This window comes from Balaenoptera ricei, chromosome 11, assembly GCF_028023285.1.
Source record: "Balaenoptera ricei isolate mBalRic1 chromosome 11, mBalRic1.hap2, whole genome shotgun sequence".
Taxonomy (NCBI): domain Eukaryota; kingdom Metazoa; phylum Chordata; class Mammalia; order Artiodactyla; family Balaenopteridae; genus Balaenoptera; species Balaenoptera ricei.
This window is the reverse complement of record NC_082649.1, coordinates 53,081,417-53,106,049: the sequence shown is the minus strand read 5'-3', so window position 1 is coordinate 53,106,049 and position 24,633 is coordinate 53,081,417. Positions and strand designations below refer to the sequence as shown.

Genomic DNA, 24,633 nt, shown 5'->3' with positions numbered 1-24,633 from the left:
GAGAAAATTATTCATATAACCATTTCAGAAATGAAGTCTATGAGACTTATTTAATCTGTCTTAAGAAGTCATTCTCCCTCTCTTCCTGAGGAAAAAATGTCCAAAATGTGTAGGGGTGGGTAATTTTAGCTCCTTTTGACTTTCACTCTTAGATTATTCAAGTAATATATTACACTACCTAAAAGTAGAGTCTCTACCCTAAATGAAACAAGGGAAGCTCACCTTCTCCATTACATACTTCTAATACTTAACTACTTCAATTAGTCTCTTTTCTCTCTTGCATTAGTCTAGGTCTTCTATAAGAGAAAAAGACTTTTCCTGTTTCCTCAAATATAGTAGTAAAAACTGCAATATGAAAACATAAGAAAAGCACTGTCTTCTAAAAAAGATAGTGGCTTTATGGAAAAGATCTATTTTTCTAACTTCAGAGTTCTACATTGCTTCCTAAAGAACCCTGTTTAACTATCATCAGCTTTATTAGAGTAAGAAAATCTATGCTAAGCTATGAAGCTTGATCTGTCCTAAGGGAGACCATCTGTACACCAAAATTCCAAATGAGACACCACCCCTCACCAAAGGCAAGCATCTCAAGGTTTATACTGTAATTTCTGTCCCTGAAACTAACCTCTGTCCATTTTTTTTCCCTTCTCATTTATACTGACTTTTCTGCTCTATTTCATGCTTTAGAATTAGTAGGATAGTGTTAATAAAAATTTTTAGACTTACCCTCACAAATATCTCAGGATATGTATTAGTTCTTTCAAGATAAATTTGCTACATTCAATCTGTTTAGATTATGATCCAACAAATAAATTCCTGAAAACTCACATTCTCAGAAAGAATCACGGAGTTTCCTCTGCGACATCTCCATGACAGATACCTGATTTGCTCTCTTTGAGAGAAAGGACGGTATCTCCACACGAACATTGTGAACTGTGCTGTGCCTTCATTTGGAAACCTAGAGATTTTTATACCTCAGGGCAACATATAGGGACAGGTGAGTGGTATGCTTTCCTTTTGTAAAATGGGAGATGCATGACTGTGCAATTAGAGATGGGGAAAGAGAATCAGTATGATGCCTGGACCTCAGTTTTAAGAAAAAGTACATAAAGTAGCTAAGAACCTGACAACTGATTCTCTTCCAAGTGCCCATTTCCCTAAGTCCTTTAGATGAAAAAAATTTTTTGTGTACCATATACATTTGATTTTCTTGGTCACTATGCTCCAAAGATTGATGTCAAGAGCCTGACTGATGCCAGACTCTTTTCATTGCTACCTCTCCTCTTTCCCTCGTCCATTCCCTGAACTTTGACTACCATGGATTATTCCTAAGTACACAATTCCTTTTCCTATATTCTAAATCCTCATATTGAACAGCCCACCAGAATAGCTGCTGAGATGTCTTCATGGGCACATCATACTCAACATACCTAAAACTGAACTCATTTTTACTCTGCTCTCCACTAGTAAAGTTGCTCACTATCTTAAAAATTTTACCATTATCACAGAGAATCATCTTAGACTACTCACTCCCTAAACCCAGCTCCTAAAATTTCCCAATAAGAAGCCCTTTTCATATTCTATCTAGACTATTTCACTTGTCTCTTTACTGACTTCTTACCACCTCCCAATCCATCCTCCACACAATTCTCTCTTAAATGAACTATTAACCATACTAATCCTTCACTGTTTCCCAAAATCTATAGGACAAAGTCCTGATGTTTTTGAGACTCCCTTCCCTATCCCCACCCTGAAATGTCTCCTCCCTACTTCTTTTTCACCTCATATATTCCAAACTTTTTTTCCTTAAATATATACTATTCATGCTTTTTCATACTTCTATACCTTTGCACAAGCTGTTCTTGTTTCCTGAAGAGCAAATCCTCTTCCATATCCTCCCACACTTACCCTTCAGGACCTAACTCAAAAGACACTTCCTCCTAAATCTTAACTATCCTTTTCAGCTAAGGGCTGGCACTCCCTCCGTTATGCCTCTACTGGATATTGCACTTTGCATTTTACCTCTCTCCAACCAACATACTAAATAGCATAAATTTACCTATTAGGCTCCATCGTAAGTGAACAGTAACAAAATTAACAAACAGTGAACATTTAATAAGTGCTTATTATGAATTATATACTGTTCTAAGTACTTTTATTTGTATTAGTTCATTTAATCTTTGTGGTAACTTATTGAGACAGGTACTATTGTCATCCCCAATTTATAGACGAGAAATCAACTGCAAAGAGGTTAACTTTGCTGAAAGTCACTCAACTAATGAATAGCAAAGCCAGGCGTCACACAATTTGGTCTCTAGGCAAAGATGAATGAATAGATCTTCCTACCCCTACCACCAAGCACCCAGCATATAGTAAGTTCAATAAATGTTAAAGCACCTCTGAACATTTTATATATGATCCAATTTTAAAACATTTTCCCACGAATGTCCCCTGGGTAAGGTGATTTAATGCTAGTGTGAAGTTATGAGTTGTGTAAAATGTTTTAACTCCCACTCCAAGGTAAACTATTCTTTCTATAGAAATATACCATTCAGGTAGAAGGAAATAAAAATAGTGTAACTGGTTTAATCAAACTTTCATTGTGTGAACACTCCATAGTCAATGCTATTTCGGTCCCTCTTCATGTTCTGGCCTCTAAAGTCTTTCATCCATCCTTTGTATCACCCACAAAACCATTCAGTATTATATACAGAAATGAAAAACATCTGCTACAGCCAAATTAACTTCTGCTCCACTTATTTTTTAAATTCATCTGAATAAGGGTTTAACTCCCACAATTATCAATCTCCATACTTGACCTGGCCCTATCCTATCCCTATTTACATTATATCCTTTCTCATTATATCCTGGCCATAGGGGCCTTATTTTCCTTCAGCATGCCAAACTTGTTCTTGCTTGGAGAGATGGTCTTAATTCAGATCTTCACAGGGCTAGCTAACTCCTTGTCATCCTGGTCTTAGCTCAAATATCACCTCAAAAGGGCCTCATTCACTTCCCTCTCTAAAGTGATAGGCCCACAGCCACATCCCGGACACTAGCTAGCATGTTACTTTATTTTTTCTTTTTATTTGTTTACATTTTGCTTGCCAGAAAATAAGCTCCATTACAACAGAGACCCCGTATATATTCCAAACACTTGGTACAGTGCCTGGCACATATTCAATAGTTATCACACAGTAAATATTTGTTAGGTAATTTGAACATCGAAGGTACCATTTAGTACTAAAAGCATTTGCTCTACTATAATTCAGATATGCAATCAAAGCCTATGGGGGGAGGGGGGGGGGAAATCAATGCTTTTCCAAGTTCTAAGATCTGTAAAACGCCTTAACTTATCACCATTTTGTTCCACAAAAATACATAATAAAATAAAAGTAACATAGAAAGATAAAAGACAAGAGAAATATAGATTAAAAAATTCAAGACTAGGTAAAAACATACCAAAATGTAAGTCATAAGGGCCTACAAGTTCAACTTCAAATCTGACTTCATTTCCCATCAGTCAAAGCCAAATAGGATAGACCTAGAGTCTGTCATACAGGGTGAAGTAAGTCAGAAAGAGAAAAACAAATACCGTATGCTAACACATATATATGGAATCTAAGGGAAAATAAAGGTCATGAAGAACCTAGTGGCAAGACGGGAATAAAGACACAGACCTACTAGCGAATGGACTTGAGGATATGGGGAGGGGGAGGGGTAAGATGTGACAGGGTGAGAGAGTGGCATAGACATATATACACTACCAAATGTAAAATAGATAGCTAGTGGGAAGCAGCCGCATAGCACAGGGAGATCAGCTCTGTGCTTTGTGACCACTTAGAGGGGTGGGATAGGGAGGGTGGGAGGGAGGTAAACGCAAGAGGGAAGAGATACGGGAACATATGTATATGTATAACTGATTCACTTTGTTATAAAGCAGAAACTAACACACCATTGTAAAGCAATTATACTCCAATAAAGATGTTAAAAAATAAATAAAACATCCTAAAAAAAAAGCCAAATAGGAGAGGCATAAGTAACATAACTCTCAACAGAAAGGATAAAAAATGTCATTTCCTCAATCAAATTAAATTTTGATCGAACGTATATCAATATGACAATGTTTTTGAACTAAAATAGAATACAGATATCAAAATGCAGTAACTCTAACATGAATTTTCTTAAAACATGAAGCTTATCCTAATTAATTTTTTGCAAGAATCATGCTATTTTATCTTTTTATAGGTTATTATAGCTAGGTACCACCTCAAGGATAAGAGTAACAAGATTAGAAACAGGAGAGTCAGGACAATAAATTAACAAGTGACAGAATATGCATGTAGCCACAGATTTAGATTTTGACATTCCTGAACATCTTGCCAAGAAGTATATATTTTCCTGCAAAAAAATGGTGTTATAATTGAGAACAAGCATTTCTGACCAGAGAAAAATCAGGTTTACTAATGGAAGTATTTCTTTTTCATCATTCTTACACCTATATCTGGGATGGTTTAGAATGCAAAAGCAAAGAGGACAGTCTGTAGAACCCAGTAATTATGATTTAGTTGTGCAACCAAAAAGGTAAGAAAAACAGTAAAAACAATGAAGAAATGAAGGGAACCACCAGACATATAAAATATTACATTTTCACAGTGTTCACTACAGGTGAACACTCAATACAGAATAATTTCTTGCCAACTTAGAGCTGGTTATGTTTCTGAAAAGTTGGCAAAACCATCAGCTGGCAATGAAAAATAACCTCATAAAAAAAGGAGGGAAAGGCGGGGTTTTTAGTCATTCTGGATGACAGCCTCTGAGAATCTGATGAAAATATGGATTCTCTCACCAGAAGAATGTGCATAAAAATTCTGCAGAATTTTGAATTTATTTTTAGAAGACCCCCAACATATAAGTCACAATAGAAAGGCATTTCTTTCCAGCACTGAAAAACCTACTCTGAGTTATCTTCTTCAAGAGTTCAGAAAAACTACACCTGTGATCTACCAGTTTTGGGAAATCGAGAGTACACTTATTTTTCAAGTTTCTGACTCAGCCATTAAATCGTTTAAAATTTACTGTTATTTTCATCGGGGAAAAAAATAACACCATGACTACAAGGGATAGCACCAGTTAGGCAAAGTGCTATGTAACCACCTGGTTCTTTTTCAAATTACTGTGGTGCTTAAGGGCTTTTTGTATCAAAACAGTAAAAAAAATAGTGTCTCCATTCTTTGCTTCATCTCAAAAAATTAAAGAGAGGTGGCAAAAAGAGGAGAAAAAAGAATAAATATTTAGTTTTCATTTGTTTAAGAGGAATATAATAAACTTCACATTTACAAAAAAGATCTGATTTTTAAATTTTGGTATATAAATAAAGCACTGTGCTATCTCAAACTGTGGTTGGCAAAGATATAGTTGGAGCGAGATTACTCCACCAACACTTAAAACAGATGTCTTTTGTGCATCCTAGAAAAGAAAAAACTAGAAGCTACATAAAGAAAAAACACTGATAACAAGATTCTGAAATAATACAAATATTTTTCTTGAAAAATGCAACCATGAAACGTGGATACCAACTTATGAATAAACTATAGTTCACAAATAACTTTTCACTCAGAGCCAATAAGCCTGGGCATTATGCATACAAGCACACAATTCTAACTAAGAACCAGAGGCAAACTTGGTCCCTGACCTCAGGAAGCTGACAATCTTTGACAATCTTACAGGAGGGATAGTCAACAAGCAAATACAATCAGAGAAAAGAACACATAGGATACTAAAGGACATCTGACATTTTTTTCATTTTTAAAATCTGAAGTATAATTTAATGCATTAAAATACACTGATGTTATGTTTGATTCAATGAGTTCTGACAATTTTATAATCTCATCAACCATAACTATCACCCAAAACCATCACTGCAGAAAGTTCCCACAGCACCTTTAAAGTCATTTCCCCCTCCCACTTTCTGAGTTCTTTCATCACAGATTAATTTTGCTTGTTCTCAGATTTCATATAAATGGATATTTTATTTTCTATAGGTGTCTGGCTTCTTCCACTCAACATAATGTTTCTTATATTTATTCTTGTAGCAGCAGTTTGTTCCTTTTTTCTTGCTGAGTGGTATTCCATTTTATGAATACTACAACTCATTCTCCTATTGAAGAACATATGGGTTGTTGCCATTTGAGGCAATAATTAATAAGGCTATAACATAGTTTTCATAATGCTAATAGAAAATAAAGCTAGATCAAGTTTTGTGATGGCAAGAATATACTAAAAGGAGAGAGAGAAAAGCAACCTAGGAAGAATATTTTAAAAAGTTGAGTAAGACCTAAAGAGATACTCGGTGTTTCATTAAGTCTATTAGATGCTCTTGTGGTATGCACCTTCACAGCATTTGTCATTCTTAACTGTTTCAAATCTGTCTCCCCCACTAGACTAGAATCATGTCTATCTGGGTTCACACCATTGTATCCACAGCACCTGGCAAATAGGTAACATTTAGAGATGGGAAAGATTTTTATTAAGGGTATTTGTATTCGTTTTCTATGGCTGTGTAACAAATTACAACAAACTCGATGGCTTAAAACAACATGTATCATTATCTCATGGTTTCAGGGGTCAAGAGTCCAGGCACAGCTTAACTGGATCCCCTGCTTAGTGTCTCACAAGGCTGCAATCAAGGGGTTACGAGGGTTGGACTCTCATTTGGACTCAATTAGGGAAAGAATTCACTTCCAAGCTCACTTAGATTGCTGGCAGAATTCATTTCCTTGAGGACCCTGGTTTCTTGCTGGCAGTTCTTTGGAGCCTCATAAGGGTCTGCCTGCAGTTCCTTGCCACATGGACTTCTCCAACATGGCTGCTTAGTACTTCATAATGCCAACAAGGAGAGTCTCTGGTGTGAGTCCAGTAGTAAGATAAAAATCTTATATAACGTTAACATAATCATGGAAGCTACATCCCAACCACCCTAGACTCTGTCCACCACTCTATTCTTCAAAGACTATCAATAGATAAGCTCTTTCAAAAATAATTCATTCTGTGAAAAGATTCACAGTCAATTATAATTCTAAGAGTTTTTTTTTGCAAAGTGTAGCATAAGATTTTACAAAATTGGCTGGGTTAACACGTATTCACCTCGTAAATGAGAAGGCAACCAGTGCCACCAACAGAAATGATCAATTATGGATGCCAAATGTAAGCGTAAGAGAATCGAGAAATAAAGGAAAGGAACAGAATTTCACAGAGATAATAAAAGTGAAAACCAAAGTGTTAGAACACCAATGATTACATCCAGGATTAAAGGTTTTCTGTTCCTTCTCTTTTCCTTTAACTTGTCTAAGAACTTTCAGGCTACACAAGGTACCAGATCTACATAAATCCCACTAGTTAGGAGACTACATATATACCCAAAATTCACACTAAAGGGAATAGAAAACAACCAAGGCAAGGGAAAAGTACAAAGCAGCAGCTCAAGCTGGCATTTCAATCTACCTTTTATTATTCCTGCCATCTAGTGGCAGGATCAAAAACAAAAGCATGCCACAATGACATGCTAATAAATAAGTACATGAGAGGAAAAAACCCGAATTTATTAAATTATTAAAATGAACACTCTAAATCCAATCCTACCATGTGATACATATCAACACTGTTTATATAATCGTATTAAACACAGCCAATTTTATAACAAACTATGGAAACTCATATGTGAGGATATATTCAAGCCTAATACGATTATAGAGATTCATATCAATATTTAAGCAACAACAGCACAACAATAAAATTTCAAATGATTACTAATGATACAGAATAAAGAAGTCATTTTTTACTATTTTATTATTACTAGGTCAATTCTGAAGTTTGAAAAGACCCACAGATGCAGACTGACCACTACCACACCATCAAATCATGACTCATTTATGTAAAAGCAGTTGCTACTGGGTCGTAAGACAACTCTCACTAACCTCCCTGGCTCTTACAGCTGATGGGTGGGTCATTTTGACTCCGAGGTCTTCCATAAGCAGAGAGCATGCTGTATGTATTAGATGGACAAACTACCTGCTTCTCTACTCCTGAGCAACACATGGAAAAAAAACAAGGGTTGTTCAAAAGCTGGAAATGTCCTGCAGAACTTCTCTGTACCATCCCACTTAAGGTGAAATGCATTACAAATCAAAAAGATATCAGATCTCACAAGAACACACAGAGCAAACTACTTTCAAACACATATCCATATTTTAGTTCTCTCTCAACTTCTGCCTTAACTGGCAATGACAGCTATCAGTTTTCTTAAGTATCCATTTGAAAAAGGAGTATGTTGTGCTTTATAAAGGACACTTAATAAACTGAAAAAAAGGAAACAATGATGAGAAGCTGGCACCAAAAAATTATATCAAAGTAAGTATCTTAATGCCATTTAAAAAATCTAAAAAAAAATTTCTAGGGTCACATATAAAAGAGTGTATTTGATAAATTAAAATTATCCAATGATATTTTTTGCTCAGTTAAATACAATAGACTGAAATCTAAAAAACCTACACAAGAGAGGCAGATGCACACGCCTTCGTGTATTCTTTCTCCCTATAAAGCGCACGTGTGCACACACACACACACACGTGTATGTGTAATACGCATTTTAGTCAGGCACACATTCATATATAATTGCAACAAGATCTCCAACAAATGTTATATATATAAACATGTTGATTTACATCTATTTATTGTTATTAGATACTATCTAACATTGCCATTATATAATTATTATGTAATATACTATATAAATAAGATTTCCAGCTAATAAGCATTTGATATATAAATATGTATTATAATACATATATTTAAGTCAAGACACATATTCATATACTACAGAAATAAGATTTCCAACTAACAAGCACTATCTATAGTAATAATATCCCATGACCCATAATTTGCTGTGATTAAAGAACCAAAGTGGTTTTGGTCAACTAGTAAATTCAAAAGCTAAGCAAACATTCAGGGGGAAAGCAACACCAAGAGATAAACTAAAATAAAACGGCCACTCAAAATAAGCAATGTATACAGGCCTTCTCCGGAGATCTTAATTTTTAAGACCTAAGGGAAGGCATATTCATAAGCCATACTGCAATGTTAAAATCTGACAAATTTCCAAGTACTGAAGAGCTGGGTGTCAAAATACTCAACTTAGTCACCAAGACAAATCGGGGTGATGGTATAAATGAGCAAATACTTGTTTACTTATGAAAAAATATATACGCTCCCATTATAATGTGGATATACTCGATGTTCACAATGCAGTAATTCTTTCAAACCTGCAAGCCTGTCAGTCCTAGCTGTAGCTCTGTGACTTTGAGAAAGTCACTTAGTATCATTAGGCCTCAGGTTCCTCATCTATCAAATAAAGCAACTAGATCAGTCTTTCCCAAACTGCAATGCACTCAACACTAATTAAAAAAAAAAAAGCTACAGTGATTCCTAAATTAAACATGTAAACACTATATTAAATAAAATCAATATTGTGTTCAAGAACTTCTCAGCTTTTAACATGCTAATGTGTATTGTAAATAAGTGGATGGGGTATTCAGTTTTTTCCAAATTTAAATTATCATAGGTTATTTAGTTTTGAACTACAATTCCTGGGATATGTGTTCTGCAGAATACACTTTGGGTAAGCACTCTAACAAATAATTTCTATGTTCTCTTCTAGGTATGAAGTTCATTCTACATTCCAGAGGGGGGGAAAAGTGATCCAGTTTACCTAGTTTTAGTCACCCCATTTTCAAACAAAGTGTCAGCAAACATACTCAAGCAGTTATGAAAGAATAAAAGGAGAGTGATTCAATTTTCTCCTCCCTTTTGACCCACATTTCAGGCTTGAGGAAGAGGTGCTAGGAAATAGTGAACTATAAGAAAGTTTTAGTATCCTTCACATATCAAAGGTAATTTTATTAATTTCTATAAACTAATAACATGTATTGAACTCCTCAGAGAATAGAATGTTTTTGGTATACTTTTATTTTTAAAATGTGTTTATTCTGAGAATTACAAATGTTACAAATGCATTTATTGAATTTTAAATGAACTTAATTTTTTCCCTCTTTTCTACAAATGGTGTTGTACTATACTCAACCTGGTGGAATCTAGCTTTACACTTTTTGCCAAATTACGTGACACCTATACTTTATCATGGGAACATTACAGCAAATGTTATACGTCAGTTTACTTCTTGAGGAAGGGTAACTAATTCTCATGCAGGACACTGGAATTGGAAGAATATGGGGCTGGGAAAAATAAAAATGAATGAGAGGCTCAGTCCTGTGATGGCTGGTATCACTGGTGGAAAAAAAGATTTCTGCCTCAAAGTCCAAAGATGCTCTGAATTCCACTATATGTCAAAAATCCCTCCAGTTAAGTACAACTACTATTATCACTTTCATTTCCGCGTTTGAATCTTGGACCCAAGAAACCTGAAGTGACATGAAAATAAGTCATGCTGCCTGAAGCATTGTTTTTACACTTGAGAGCTGTACTGAGGTGTCTGTCTTCAACATATAGAACTGTAATGATCAGAAACTATACTTGTACAAATAACAATTTTCCTAAATTTGAGGGTTGGGAAGAAGTGTCTACAAGTTTATTTCTGTATACTGTGCATTTGCTCTGGCATGAGAGAAAGCTGCCTCATTTTATTCAGTCTTACATTGTAGAATTCAGAATTGCTCTGTGGCATTTTCAGTTTTAAAGCAACTCAGCTGCGCTTGATGCATGCCTACAGTGTTCTTTTTAAAGTACATATGGCAAATATTTGAATATTAGTTGTGAATCTCTAGCTTTATTAGAATTCTTATTAAACATTCTGACCACAACGCTTATGAATCTTAATTTTCATGATAAACTTTGTAAGTAGGGTTAGTCAAGGAAATCTCCAATATCAGCCAATTCCTTTCCGCTGTGTTCTGAGAACTCCAGCAAACCCTCAAAGTGAGAGACTAAGTGCAGAACTAGTTTGGCTATCAACACAAGTGTTTAAAATGTACTGGCAGATCGTGAATGAATGATCCAACTGAATAATTTAGAGGAAGAAAAGTGAGGACTGGGGAAGGCAGCAAGACTAGAGAACTTGGACCTGAATGTACTGGTTCCAGCTCCGTCACTCTGGCATCACCAGGCCTGTTTCCTAACAAAGGCCAAACTTTATCTAAAACATTATAATTGACCATAAATGAATTTTAAAAACTTGTAAGTTTTTCCAAGCGTCAATCTTTTTTTGGGGGGGGGGGGGTGTAACAAGCAGATTGATGCCATTTCATCATGCCATTTCCTAATTGTACATGTTTGCATATGCTATTCTTTATACCAAAAATATCCCCTGAGGCTGGCTGACTTCAAGGCCTACTTTCTTAACATACTAAGCAGTACTGACTCTTCTCATCTGTAAAATGGGGGTAATAAAATATCTATCTCACAGGACTGCTTAAGGACCAATAAGCCACAAAATGCAGTAAGATTTGCAACAACTTTAACCTAGACTTAGTATCACCTCTCCCTCACACACCAAAATACAAAACAACCCAGTAAAAAAACTGACCAAAGACATAACAGGTATTTTACAGAAGAGGAGATAAAAATGATAAATACACTGTGGTAGCCAGTCTCCTAAGATGGTCTGAAACAATTGTCCCTACTGGTATATACTGGCATCTTCTCCCTTGACTCAGAGATTGGCCTGGCAACTTCCTCTCTCAGGCCACTCTTTCTTAGCACCCAGCCACCATGCTGTGAGGCAGTCCTAGCAGCCCCCCGTGAAGGAGTCAAAAAAGAAAAAACCCAGCTGACCTCCCAACCAAGACTCCAAATGACTCTCAGCCGTCCACAGCCCAGCCATTCTAGCCCCAGCTGACTGCAGCCTGTTGAGCCTCCGATGACTACAACCATCCCAGCACCAAAGCTGAAGCAGAAGAACCTCCCACTCAACATACAGATTGCAAAATAATGAAATGCTGTTTTCTCACTAAGTTTTGGGTGGTGTTTTATATTTTTATAAACAACTGAAACATACTATGACAAAATTCCCAGGTATATACCCTAGCAAACATGTACACATATGCATCAGAATATATAGTTTTTAATGTTCACAGTAGCATTATTTATTCATAAAAGCAAAAAACAGGAAACCCAAATGTTAATCAACTAGAAAATGTATAAATGCAAGTCAGAGAAGCTTATATGTAGGATACTATTTTTTAAAGCTCCAAACAAAGCAAAACTTAGCAATATACTGTCTAGAAATACACACATGAACTGTTTTTTTTTTTTCTCCAAAGGAAATGTTAAATAGAACTCAGGATGATTGTTTCCTAGTGCGAAGAGGAAAACCAGGAAGATAGGTTAGTCACTAATGAAGTGACTCATTTTTAACAACCTTCAAAAAATATCCTTATATTTAAAAAGATTTTAGTTGCGTCTCAAGTTCATTTTTCTACTTTGAACAAATGACTGGACTTTACACAGTTTTCTTTTTTTATTAATAAATTTATTTATTTATTTATTTTTGGCTGCGTTGGGTCTTTGTTGCTGCGCGTGGGCTTTCTCTAGTTGCTGTGAGTGGGGGCTGCTCTTCGTTGTGGTGTGCGGGCTTCTCATTGCAGTGGCTTCTCTTGTTGCGGAGCATGGCCTCTAGGCACGCGGGCTTCACTAGCTGTGGCACGTGGGCTCAGCAGTTGTGGCTTGCGAGCTCCAGAGTGCAGGCTCAGTAGTTGTGGCACATGGGCTTAGTTGCTCCACAGCATGTGGGATCTTCGCGGACCAGGGATCGAACCCGCGTCCCCTGCATTGGCAGGCAGATTCTTAACCACTGCGCCACCAGGGAAGTCCCTTTACACAGTTTTCAGATTACAGTTCATCTGCTGCACATTGTTTCATTATCCTGTTCTTTCTAATGTCAGAAAGCTGCTTAGCATATTAAAACAAAAGTCTTCTTTAGCTAACTAGAATAAAAATATTAGGATTGAGATTAAACTTCCATGAAGTAAGTTCATTAAATTTTTAAATTTAACATATTCAATATTTTAATTGTCAATTTATTCAACAAACCCTACTCACTATGACAGATTTTTTTAAAGGCACACTGATGGATGAAGGCTAAAAAAAAAACATTTTTAAGCAAAAACATCTTGTGAGATCATTACAGCACATCAGGTTTAGGACTCAGAGGAATGCTGCTATTGTTACATGGAATAATACTATAATTAAAGAGCTGATTAGTCATTTTGTTACAGCTCAATCCATAGTAAAAGAAGATAAATATATATCTTGGTTTATTTAACTCTTAAGGTCTACAATATTCAATGATCCTCCCAATGACTAGACATAGACAAAACTATTTCTACTGCAGACACTTTAATGGAGACAAGCAACTTACTTCATCCCTAGTGAGTAGTTTTATTTAGTATCCTTCAACCTCTTATGGTAAAGTTTAAATGAGATCAGAGCTGGGATGGCTTCCTAAAATGTTGCTTCATTTCCATATAAATTACCCATTATCATAAAGTTAAGAGCCAAGAAACTAAATGGATCATTAATCTAATCCCACCCAAACTCATCATTTGTATGATTTAGTATATTCTAACGAGTGCCTGTGTATACAATGATCATTTCTATTCTTCCACATTAAGATATTATTTCTCATGTTCAAACAAAATGCCAGCTTGTGAATTTTACTTCTGTTGCTGATATCTTTTTTCATTTATCATCTCAAAAGTTAACAACACTGGAACTTTTATCATTCATATGGTTATTGGATATTAACTTGTCTGTCTTTTCTTATTCAATGTTCCTTAACTAGTGAGTTGAAACTTGAGACAGAACTTTTACTCAAGAGTTGTTTGTATTTGGAAGAAATACTTCTGTAACTAAAATCTCCCTCCCTTAAAGTTCTTCCTAAGGTATCCATCTATCCAACTAGCCATCTCTCAATTGCTGATGGCAATCACTGATGCTCACATAAACTACTTCTATAAGCATTATCACCTCCTTTCTTCAACTCTTTTCTTCTTAAGATTAAAATGACACTTTTATTGAGAGCAAGATTTTGATGTTCACTATAAGAGGTTCACCATAGCAATTCCAGTGTGTGTGTAGGGGCTGGGGGTGGGTGGTGTTTTTCAACACCACCAAGCAATTCTCTGACACCATCTGCGTGTTCTACAATTCAACTGACACTATCTACCTGGAGAGAGCATCAGATCCCACAGGTTAAGGGCTCAGTCCTGCAAGACTGTGCACCCCATCAACTTCAGATGCCAATCACAAGTCCAGGTTGTCACCTGTGCTTCTAACCAACTGGCTACAGATGGGAGGTCCAAGAATCCCTTGGGTTGGATTAATATACTAATATACTAGCTCACAAAATTCAAAGAAATATTTCATTAAGTAGATCACCGGTTTATTATAAAAGGGTAGAACTCAGGAACAGCCAGATGGAAGAGATGGTATGTGGGAAGGGGTGCGGAGCTTCCATGTCCTCTCCGAACCCACCACTCTTTCTCTCAATCTCCACATGTTCACCAACCTAGAAGCTCTCCAAACTCTGATCCTTTTGGTTTTTATGGAGACTCCATTACATAGTCATGATTGATTAAATTATTAGCCACTGGCGATTCCAGTGATTAAATCACCTCCAGCTCCTCTCCCCTCCCAGAAGTCAGGGGGTGGGACTGAAAGCTCCAACCCTCTAATAACCAGGGTTGGCTCCACTGGCAACCATCTCCGATCCTTAGGTGACCCAGGGACTTTCCAAAAGTCACTCATTAACGTAACAAAAGACACCTTTAAAGCTCTCAACATTTAGGAAACTCCAAGGGGATTTAGACCAAATATGTACTTCCTATTATAAATCACAACATCCCAACTAAACATATGATTTTCCCAACAGCACAGTCAAGTCCAAGGTTTATCAAGGTATTACACAATAAGCACTTCCTGTACTATTACTATCATCACCAAAACATAAAATGTGGTTATCATTAAGGATAAAGGATCCATGTATATAAATTGAACACTCACTAAGTTCCCAATATAATGTAGATATTCTGGGAAGAAAATTTTCTTAAGGATCTTCCGTTTGTCTTTCTATAGTAACAGTAACAATAAATTGCTGTTATTATTATTCATTAGAGGGGGAAATGAGCACCATATCACCACAACAGTATCTCACCAATTTAGGCAAAGAACGAATAATAACTTCGTCTCCTTGAGTATTTTTACATTACACGTGATAAAATCTTCTTCAAAATGGCTCTGGCCTATTTAGTTAAATGAACAGTCATAAAATTTAACTGAAGTAAGTCTATTTTATACTGGGATTAATAAAACTTGTACCTATACCTCACGTAGTAAAGCAGATAAGCTATACTGGATTGTTATTTCTGAAAGAAGTATGCTGGGCATGTTTCCTAATAGTTAATACATTTCAGAAAAATATCCCTACTTCCCTGAAGAAGTCACACAAGAGGAATACTAGAGGTGTTAAAATAGCTTAAATCATTAAGTTGGACCATTATCCAAACAGAGCCTAATTCAAAGTTTCTCTCTGGCATGTATTACATGGGATTTGGGGGAGAAAGGGTAATAAGTATATCTTCCTTATGATACTTGATTTAAATTTTAAGTTTGAATTCTTTAAAAATATTGATTGACTACATTGGAAGTTTGAAGAAAGACAGTCCTAGATTTAAATTCTTCTTCAACTAATAATGAATTAACCATACAGTCTTTTATTTGTTCACAAACGAAATCAACTGTTATCCATTCAAGTAGCATGGGTTCCATACTAATGCACAGCAGAAAAATACCACCGAATTTGATCAAAATCATTCTGACCAACAGATAGAAATGCATTAGAAGCATTCATGTTTATTTCACTTAAGAACTGCTTTCTAATTAAAAGCCCATAAGCTGGAATCACGTTTCCAATAGTATCTTTAAATCACTTGCTAATATATAATGACAAATTCTCATATCCTAATAGATTCTAAGTTCCTACCTAAAGATCAATGACCTTTTACCATTCTCTGAATACAACTTTTTATCCCCTCAAGACAGTTTCTGAAAGGATCCTACTACTATCATACCTCTCCCATTCTTCCTGAAGACTAAGACAACTACTAAATCAATAGAGATAAAGATATTGAGATGGGCTGGGACCTGGGACCCTTTACTGCAGTGCTTGCACCTGGACAAACATCTCCCGGAGCAAAAGAATACAAAGAAACTGTAAGGGACTAAAAATAACCGTGTGCATGCTCAGTTGGGGCAAATTATGAACAACATGATACAAAACAGCCAAAACCCAACTGCCATTTCTGAGGTGCCAGCACCAAAAGCAGGTACTGAGAATGATCCCTGCACACAGCATCACCAAGGGGGTAGGAAGACCCCCTAAGCCACCCCTCTGGCCCGACCCACCAATCGCCCCTACCATCACCCCTAAGGGACCAGCTCGCCCCCGCTCAGGGAGCAAGCAAGGGATCCCGTTACTTATTTTTGCTCCCTCCTGCTGCAGCACAAGTCCCAATAAAGTCTTGCCTGAATTCCTCGTCTGGCCTTGTATCCGTATCTACTGATTAAATATGCCTCATATCAATTTATACTGATTGAAGAACCCAGGTCGCTAACAATATGGGAAAAGAACAGAAGTGGTGGCCAAGGAAGATTGGAAGAAAGCAACAGGAAAAACAACATTCAGAGAAAAGAAAGCTATTCAAGAGCCCATGATATCAACACAAACAAAATCACACACAACCCAGGGTCAACAGTCCTCTACAAAAATACCAATACATTAAACAGTCCAGTCTTAGGGTTTTCCTAAATTCCTGTAGTTCAGATCCCCTTTCAACACTCTCTTTCCTTCTTTCTTTCAAGAACTAACTACAGCAACTCTTTTCCTTACATAAATTTTAATACACATTCTTTAAAACGAACAATAGTTGGTAAAAGCTACAGTTTAAAATCCAGTAATTTTGCATTTATGATTATTTGATTATCATTTGGCTCTTGAAAGTGGTGTCTCCTCCCCCCCCCCCCCCATCCCCAACCCTCTTCTTTGCAGCCTCAGTGTCTGTTGAAAGATTAAATCTCTCTGGTCAGTTAGTACCTTTAAAACACTTGTCAAGGTTATCTAGAGACCAGGTTGACTAGAGCTCAGTGTTCAACCATGAGACAATCTTTTTATCTCAAGTGAAGAGAAGGATGCCTTCTCTTTCTAACAGATACTTCCTTCCTGCTGCAAAAGAGCAGGCAACCTCCTCGGTGGGTGAGAAGCCTGGTTAATCAAATTATTGCTAAACCTTATTATCCACATACACTCAACAACTCTTTGATCAGTGAAGATGAATCTTAAAAACAATGATGAGCAAAAAAAGCAAGACACAAAAGCCACAAGTGCATTTTTCTAAAGTTTTTAAATAGGCAAAACTAAATTATATTATTTAGGAATGCACTCAGAATTATACCACCTAGGGGAAAAAGCAAGAATGTAATTATTGTAAAGTGTGTGGCGTGGAAGGGGATGGATTGAGAAAGTACACACCAAGAATTCTGAGGTCGTGGCAATTTTCTTGATGATGTGAGTGATGGTCACATGGGTGTTTATTTTATAATTAGTCATTACACTGTATATTAGGTTTAAATACTTTTCAGAATGTTTGATATTTCACCACAAGTGAAAAAATTTTTTAAAGGCTGAAACTGAACATCTTCTCACTGATAATAAAAAGCCTCTGTAGAATACATTTCTTTCCCCGTTTATGTAAATATTTAAGACATTTTCAAAGAATAACTCAAAAACGACAAGAGTGCTACCTTCCAATAACTCTGTACTCCATTATTTTTCCTGTGGATTACACAAGTAAGATCATATAATAATTTAGTTTAACAATAAAAACTTCTTAAATAGGGTGTATTTTTCTTTACAGGAGTTACTGGTGTTATAAGAATAAGCATGAACTGCTAAGACAGTAGATCTAAAAAGTTCTCATCACAAGAAAAAAAAATTGGGGGTAACTATGTTAAGGTGATAGATGTTAACTAGACTTACCCTGGTGATCATTTCAAAATGTATACAAATATTAAGTCATTATGTTGTATATCTGAAACTAATGTTTTATGTCGACTCTACCTCAATTAAAAAAAAAAAAAGCATTATGGTCACAAGTGAGTTTCCAGGCATGATTCTTTTCACCAACTCCACTCATCTGGCCAGCAACAAACAATAATTTAAGCTGCACATATACCGGCACTTTAGAAATTAATTATGAATTACTATATTTTAATTTTTAAAATAGTATAGAAAACAGTATGTGCTGTAATATTATCTATCCATCTATCTATAGAAAGAGAGAGGAGTCCAATAATTTAAGTTTAAAAACCAAATTCTCTTGAAGTCATTTGCAGGTTGGAGAGTTTGCTAGATAACATTAAAAAAAAGAACACCCATAGTATGAAGAAAAATCTTTACCTGAGAATAGCTAATAAACCTTCAAGGCATGAAAAAGAAATTAAAAGGAAGCCCCAAAAGAAACATTACCAACTTGGTCATCAGCAAATCGCTAATACTTTACTAAGAGAAACAAAATTTCTTTATGTTTTATGCATTAATATTTCCCTTGGGATAAGAATGAAGAAAAAATTAAGAATGAAGGAAAAAAGTCAAAAAATAAAAGTTTGAAAAGTTAAACTACGGAAACTATTAACTCATGGAAATTACAGATAACTGATGCAGTTTTTAAAATCACTAGTTCTAAAGAAGTCAAACTTCACACAAAAGCTGTTTCCATGACTAAACTTGAATTGCCAACATCTCCCACACTGTCAGTTTAAAGTGAATGGTAGGGACTTCCCTGGTGGTCCAGTGGCTAAGACTTCTTCCTCCCAAGGTAGGGTGCCCGGGTTCGACCCCTGGTCAGGAAACTAGATCCCACAGGCCACAACTAAGAGTTTGCATGCCACAACCAAAGATCCCACATGCCACGGATTTGATGACCTAAGACCTGATGCAGCCAAATAAATAAATAAGTACTTTTTTAAAAAGTTATCTCTAAAAAAATAAAGTGAATGGTAGACACTAACTTCCCCTCATCTTCTGAAGTAACAATTTTCAAACAACTTCTCAAAAACTTCCTCTAATGCAAACACAGGTGCAAAGAAAATAGAAAAGAATCTAGCCAAGCCACAACTGTACCACCTTAGAAAAAGTACTTCACCACTCTGGCAGTCAGCTTCTTCACCCAGAAAACAAGCCAATCCAACCAACATATACTCTAAAAGTACTTTAGACTATAGAATTCTGAGTCTACTCCAAAAGTTTAACTTCCACCCCATAATTCTCTTAACTCAAATGGCTTAATATTTCCAACCTCATTACTCTGAACTTTTTACGGACGAATGTAAATGAAAACAACATTCAGTTGGATTCAATCATCTTTCCCTCTCATTCAGCTATTCCCTTAAAAGCCCCTCTCTGAAAATTCCCTAGTCATTCAGGTATAACAACTTTCAGCCACCATCAACTCTTCTCTCTTCCCTACATCAAAACAAACAAAGTAATTAGCCATCATCCAACTAATGAGTGTGGTTAGCTAGAGCAGGGACTGTGCCCGGGGCATTCTGATAGGTCAACGTGTTAAGACTTAAATCAGGGCCGCTGATTAAAAAACATTAAATTAAATGGAAGACACGTTCCTTTAAGCCTGCCTTGGAGGCAGAGAATGCAATAAAAAGGACAAGATTTTGTAGAACAGGTGGAGACATAGATTTTGGAGAACAGGTGGACCTGTATTATTCAATCCTTGAAAGGAATACTGAATTGAAATATTTTTTATCTACAGAAATAAAAGATGTTACCTGATCTCTTCAATTCTAGGATCTAAAATCAACTTATAAGACAAGGTAAAAACTAAGTATCTACCACTATTTAGAACATATGTTAAAGTTACCTTGCAATACTAAGTTCCAAAGAAAGAAAAAAAGTCACAGATGATATGGTCAACTTAGTGTACCAGCCACAATTTTCTAGAAATTTGTTTTCCTAAAAATAGTACAAACTTCTCCAACATAAAGACACCAACTTACATACAGGTTATACTCGAAAATATGTTTAAATGTCTTTCATTAAAAACTACGAAAGCACTTTTCCAAAGAAATAAAGCTCCAAATAGTAGTTAGGTTTCCTGGAATGTCTACAAATGCCAGTTAACCTACATTTATCAATACTAAAATATGAGAGCCTCAAGCAGTTGCTCCTATTTCTTCCAACCCTGACCTAACAAACTTTTTTTTTTTTTAAATCTTATGGTATTGCCACTTTCTATCAATTTCTAAATCCTTGGAAATTATTCATGTAAGAAAAAGGTAAAGTAAGGACACAGAAACCTTCTCAGAAAAGAGTAAGAGGTTTAAAAACAAAAAATGTCCACCAGAAAAAGGTAAAGCAAATAAAGGGGTGAAGCTGCAGTAGCAGGTTAACCATTTAGAGATTTTTTCCCTTTCAATAGTATTAATTTGCCCATATAGTATAGTTGTGGGTCCTACATTATTTGAAAATGTTTTCCTGTCTTCCTATTTATTGTAAGGACTGACAGAAGCCACTTCTGCAATCATACATAAAACTCCATTAAGCATTCCATGTGGATAAAACATGGCAAAGAAAGAGCATAAGACTCATCACAGTAAGCAACAGGCTGACCAATAAAAGGCTTCTAATAATTCAAAAGAGTTTAGGAGTTCCACATAAACTAAATCTAATAAAACCAACATCAATATCTTTCTAACAACTTCAGAGCTTCTCCTGAGACACCAGATTCAAAAAAGTCATTTAACAGACGTGGGCTAATGCAATGACTTATGATGTAGGTTAGGTAAGTTACTAACCAAAACCTAGGATGATTGAATCTGGTTCTAACCTGCACTCCAATCAAAGATGATATATAAACAGTATTTATACTCATTATATTCAAGTATTATAGAAAATAAATGCTACCCGGAAATAAGAGCTCCTCTTTATCATGGAGTTCAGGAACAAAGATGACATTCTTTACATTAGAGTGAACAGTACACTATCGGTATCCTAGAAGTAAGATTTAAAAACAGTAATGGACAGATAAAAAGATATGATAAAGCAAATAAAGTAAATACTAACTGTAGAATCCACATGTTCAGTATGAGTGTTCACTGTAAAAATCTTTCAACTTTTCTGTATGCTTGAAAATTTTCATAACAATTAGCATTATACAGGTCTATTGAATTGTAGGGTGCTTTATAATTCAAGTTAACTGCAATATTGTCTTTCTCTAATAGCACTAAGTTTGCAAAGTAAACAAATTGAGGAAAAAAAATATGATTCAGTCACTGGAGAATATTAATCTTTCCGTTATTTCTGAGAGCACATATGCACTGATAAATAAGATATCACGATGAAGAGAACTTTTAACATTTTCTCTCATACCCCAAAGCACCCAAAACTTACTGAGAGCATAAAAATCAGAGATAGACCATAGACAGACTAGTAAGTTTCCTCATATTCATAATAACTGGGTCAGAGCATATAATGCAATTCCTTATTCTAAGTTTCTACGACCAACGTTGTCTTTATGCAAACTACTCATGGCAGTATGTGGTGTGCAGTATTATTCAAGTTAGCCCTCAATGTATGAATACTCTAAAGAAAGAAAAAGTTCCAAAGTGGTTGCTGACAGAGCCTAACTCCCCCAGGACATGCCTCAGGAAACCCAGGATTACTACCTATAGGAGCCACCACACTCACCCAATGGGAGCAGGTCCAATCCCATCATCCAACCCAGCAGTTCAAGGCACTCCTTGCACCTCCTCCCTGAGTGTTCGTAGAATGATCTCAAGAGCTCAAGGCTAGAAAAGTTTTAAATTACAATGAAATCAGTGACAGTATACAGTAAGTCCCCTACATACAAATGAACAAGTTCCGTTCCAAGAGCACGTGAGTAAGTCACATTTGTTCCTGAGTCCAACAAAGTTAGCCTAGGTACCCAGCTAACACAATCAGCTACATAGTACTGTACTGTAATAGGTTTATAATACTTTTCACACAAATAATACATAAAAAACAAACACAAAAAATATAGAAAACATTTTTAATCTTACAGTACAGTTCCTTTAAAAGTACAGTAGTACAGTACAACAGCTGGCATACAGGGGCACGTTCCCATCTTTGAAAGTTCCCAACTTGAAGGTTCGTATGTAGGGACTTACTGTACCTGTTCTGAAGTGCATTTGGACTGCTGTTGCTAATGATTCCATAAAGTGCCTTTTTACGATTGAGGGATGTTTCTGATCTAAAATTTGTTTTATTACCCATTTTGTCTTCTTCAGAACTGAGGTCAATAGCCTCTTTTTGTCATCTGCAAAGTGAAGAAAAACATGGAGACCTCAAAGTACAGGAAGTACCCCCAACTTACAAACAGCTTATGTTCCAAAGGTTTATCACTCCTTTGAAAACATGTTTGTACTAATTAACCTATTTATACCATAGTTTCTATGAAAAATTGCATCCCAAGTTTCAACTCTAAATTGCAGCTTTCTGCCCTGCGAAAAGGCATCTGCTGCCCTTTTACAGCTAACTGCAGCCAAAACTCAAGGCTCAGAGAATTCTTCTTCTAGGGGTCCAAGGAGAACCCCCTACAACCTGTACAGGCAGGGAAAAATGCAACTCTTTTATAGGGAGCTTTTCCATTGTCTCTGTGGGAAAAGCTACCACAATTTAACAAGATAATGGTTATGGGAAAAGCACCTGGTTAATATGAAAGTATTAATAGTTACAACAAAAATAAGTAGAAACTACATTCTGCTCCAGATAAAAAGAAGATAAAATTAGGTGCTGTTAAACTAGTTGGTCAACCAAATGTTTGCCAAGTACAGACAACAAATTCTCAAACTGTGTCCTCATGTCTGATCAAGTCAACTGATAAGGGAGGAAATTACTAAAGTGAAGTGGTGAAGAGATCATTACCAAAAATGTGGCCAAGTTCTAAAAAAGTGCAGTGTATTTTAAAATTCAATAAATACTATTGAACATCACATACCAAACCTTGTAACAACTGGTAAGATTTATAAAATAACTTGAATGACAAACTTAAAAAACAAGTATAACTTTGTGACAATGAGTCACCTTTGGCAGCTAACTAGAGTCTTACGCAATTTAAGTACTAATGTTAAAATTTACAGAAATAACTCACAATCAAACAGAGAAAGTAAACTTTTCACTAAAAAGATTTCAGAATTGAAGCCAGAACAGAGACATGAGAAAAAGGGATCAGGAAAGGCCAGAATAAATTGGTTTGTGGATACACAACCTGAGAGGAACATTTAAACATTATTAAAGGTTCATGTTACTACTACATGTTAAAACAGTAATCCGAGAGACTCCCAAGATAGTATAACACTAGAATGTTTGTAGAATCAAAGTGCTGGTACTATTAGTAGCTTTGAAGGAAAACCACTTTAAAATCCAAATTTTTCAACAGGAATGGATTATAAAAATAAGATGCCTAACTGAGATCTTTGAACGACATGAAAAGAAAAACATAAGTGAGCAAACAAGGGATTTTTTTTTTTTTTGACTGAAAATTCTCTCATTAAGTCACCTGAATTATACTTAAGACATTAGATTTATACTGGCAAATCTCCATTCACAATAAAGGATAGGGACAATTCCTTTATTATAAAAGGCTATTTACTACTAGTCAGAATTACCTAACATTATGAACATAAACGCTTAACCAGGAATATAATAAAACGTATATATTAAAACTACCAGTAAGCTGAAAACCTACATTAATAGGTCTTTAAGACCGAAGAGGTTTATATACCTTTAGATTAGAGTATATGAATTAAAATTCGAATTGTAGAATGTTATTCGTTCTACTAAAGGATGTTTCTGAAATGTGTTTTATACACAGAAAGACACAAACAAATTTTTGTGTGAGTAAAAAAGGGTTATGCTCTCCAAGCATATTCTTGAAACTAGAGAAGAAATCAACTTTTAATTTTTTGCCATATTGAAAAAAAAAAAACTTATCTGTGAAGCAACCCGATAAGACTTTTCATGATTATAATACTCATTTTAGTAGAAACTCTTCGGCTCACTTGATGCAGATTTCTAATCTTCCTTCAAAATTAGGAAAAATATCCATCATCTCATCATTCAGTTGTGAATTTTTCTGCAATCCTTAATTTAAGCCTCAATGTTAGTACTAAACATTATGCAGCCTTCTGTTTATAAAAATGATACTCTCCAGAAATATTATTCACAATTTTTGTTACCCGTAATGTTTGGTCAACCATGCACTTCTGCTCTTGTAAACTGAAAAAACACAACTTTCTCTTTTTACACGTTCAGCAAAACATTAGCAGTTTTCATTTTCTGGTTTCAATTTCATTTTTATCTAATTTGCTTATGTGTTTCAAAGCTAAGACTAAGAAAACTCTGTCTAGTTCATAAGCATCACAGTAATTTATTTTCTTCTGTGATTCCAAGTAACACAGAAGTTGTTTTTTTAAAAAAATCAAACCTCTAAAATGGAATGGAAACGTTGCAAT

The 24,633-nt window shown here is 35.6% G+C and overlaps 1 protein-coding gene across 3 annotated transcripts in view; it reads right to left on the bottom strand.

Annotated features, from left to right (window-relative positions):
• Positions 1-24,633, bottom strand: part of STT3B (STT3 oligosaccharyltransferase complex catalytic subunit B) — a 97,563-nt gene that overhangs the window by 70,850 nt on the left and 2,080 nt on the right. Inside the window, exon 1 of one of the 3 annotated variants that reach the window (XM_059939067.1) lies at positions 21,827-21,908. The exons of the other annotated variants lie outside the window; for them this stretch is intronic. The gene's annotated coding sequence lies outside the window, so the exon portion shown is untranslated. Of the gene's footprint in view, positions 1-21,826; positions 21,909-24,633 lie in introns of those variants that run through there. 3 annotated transcript variants of the gene reach the window in all.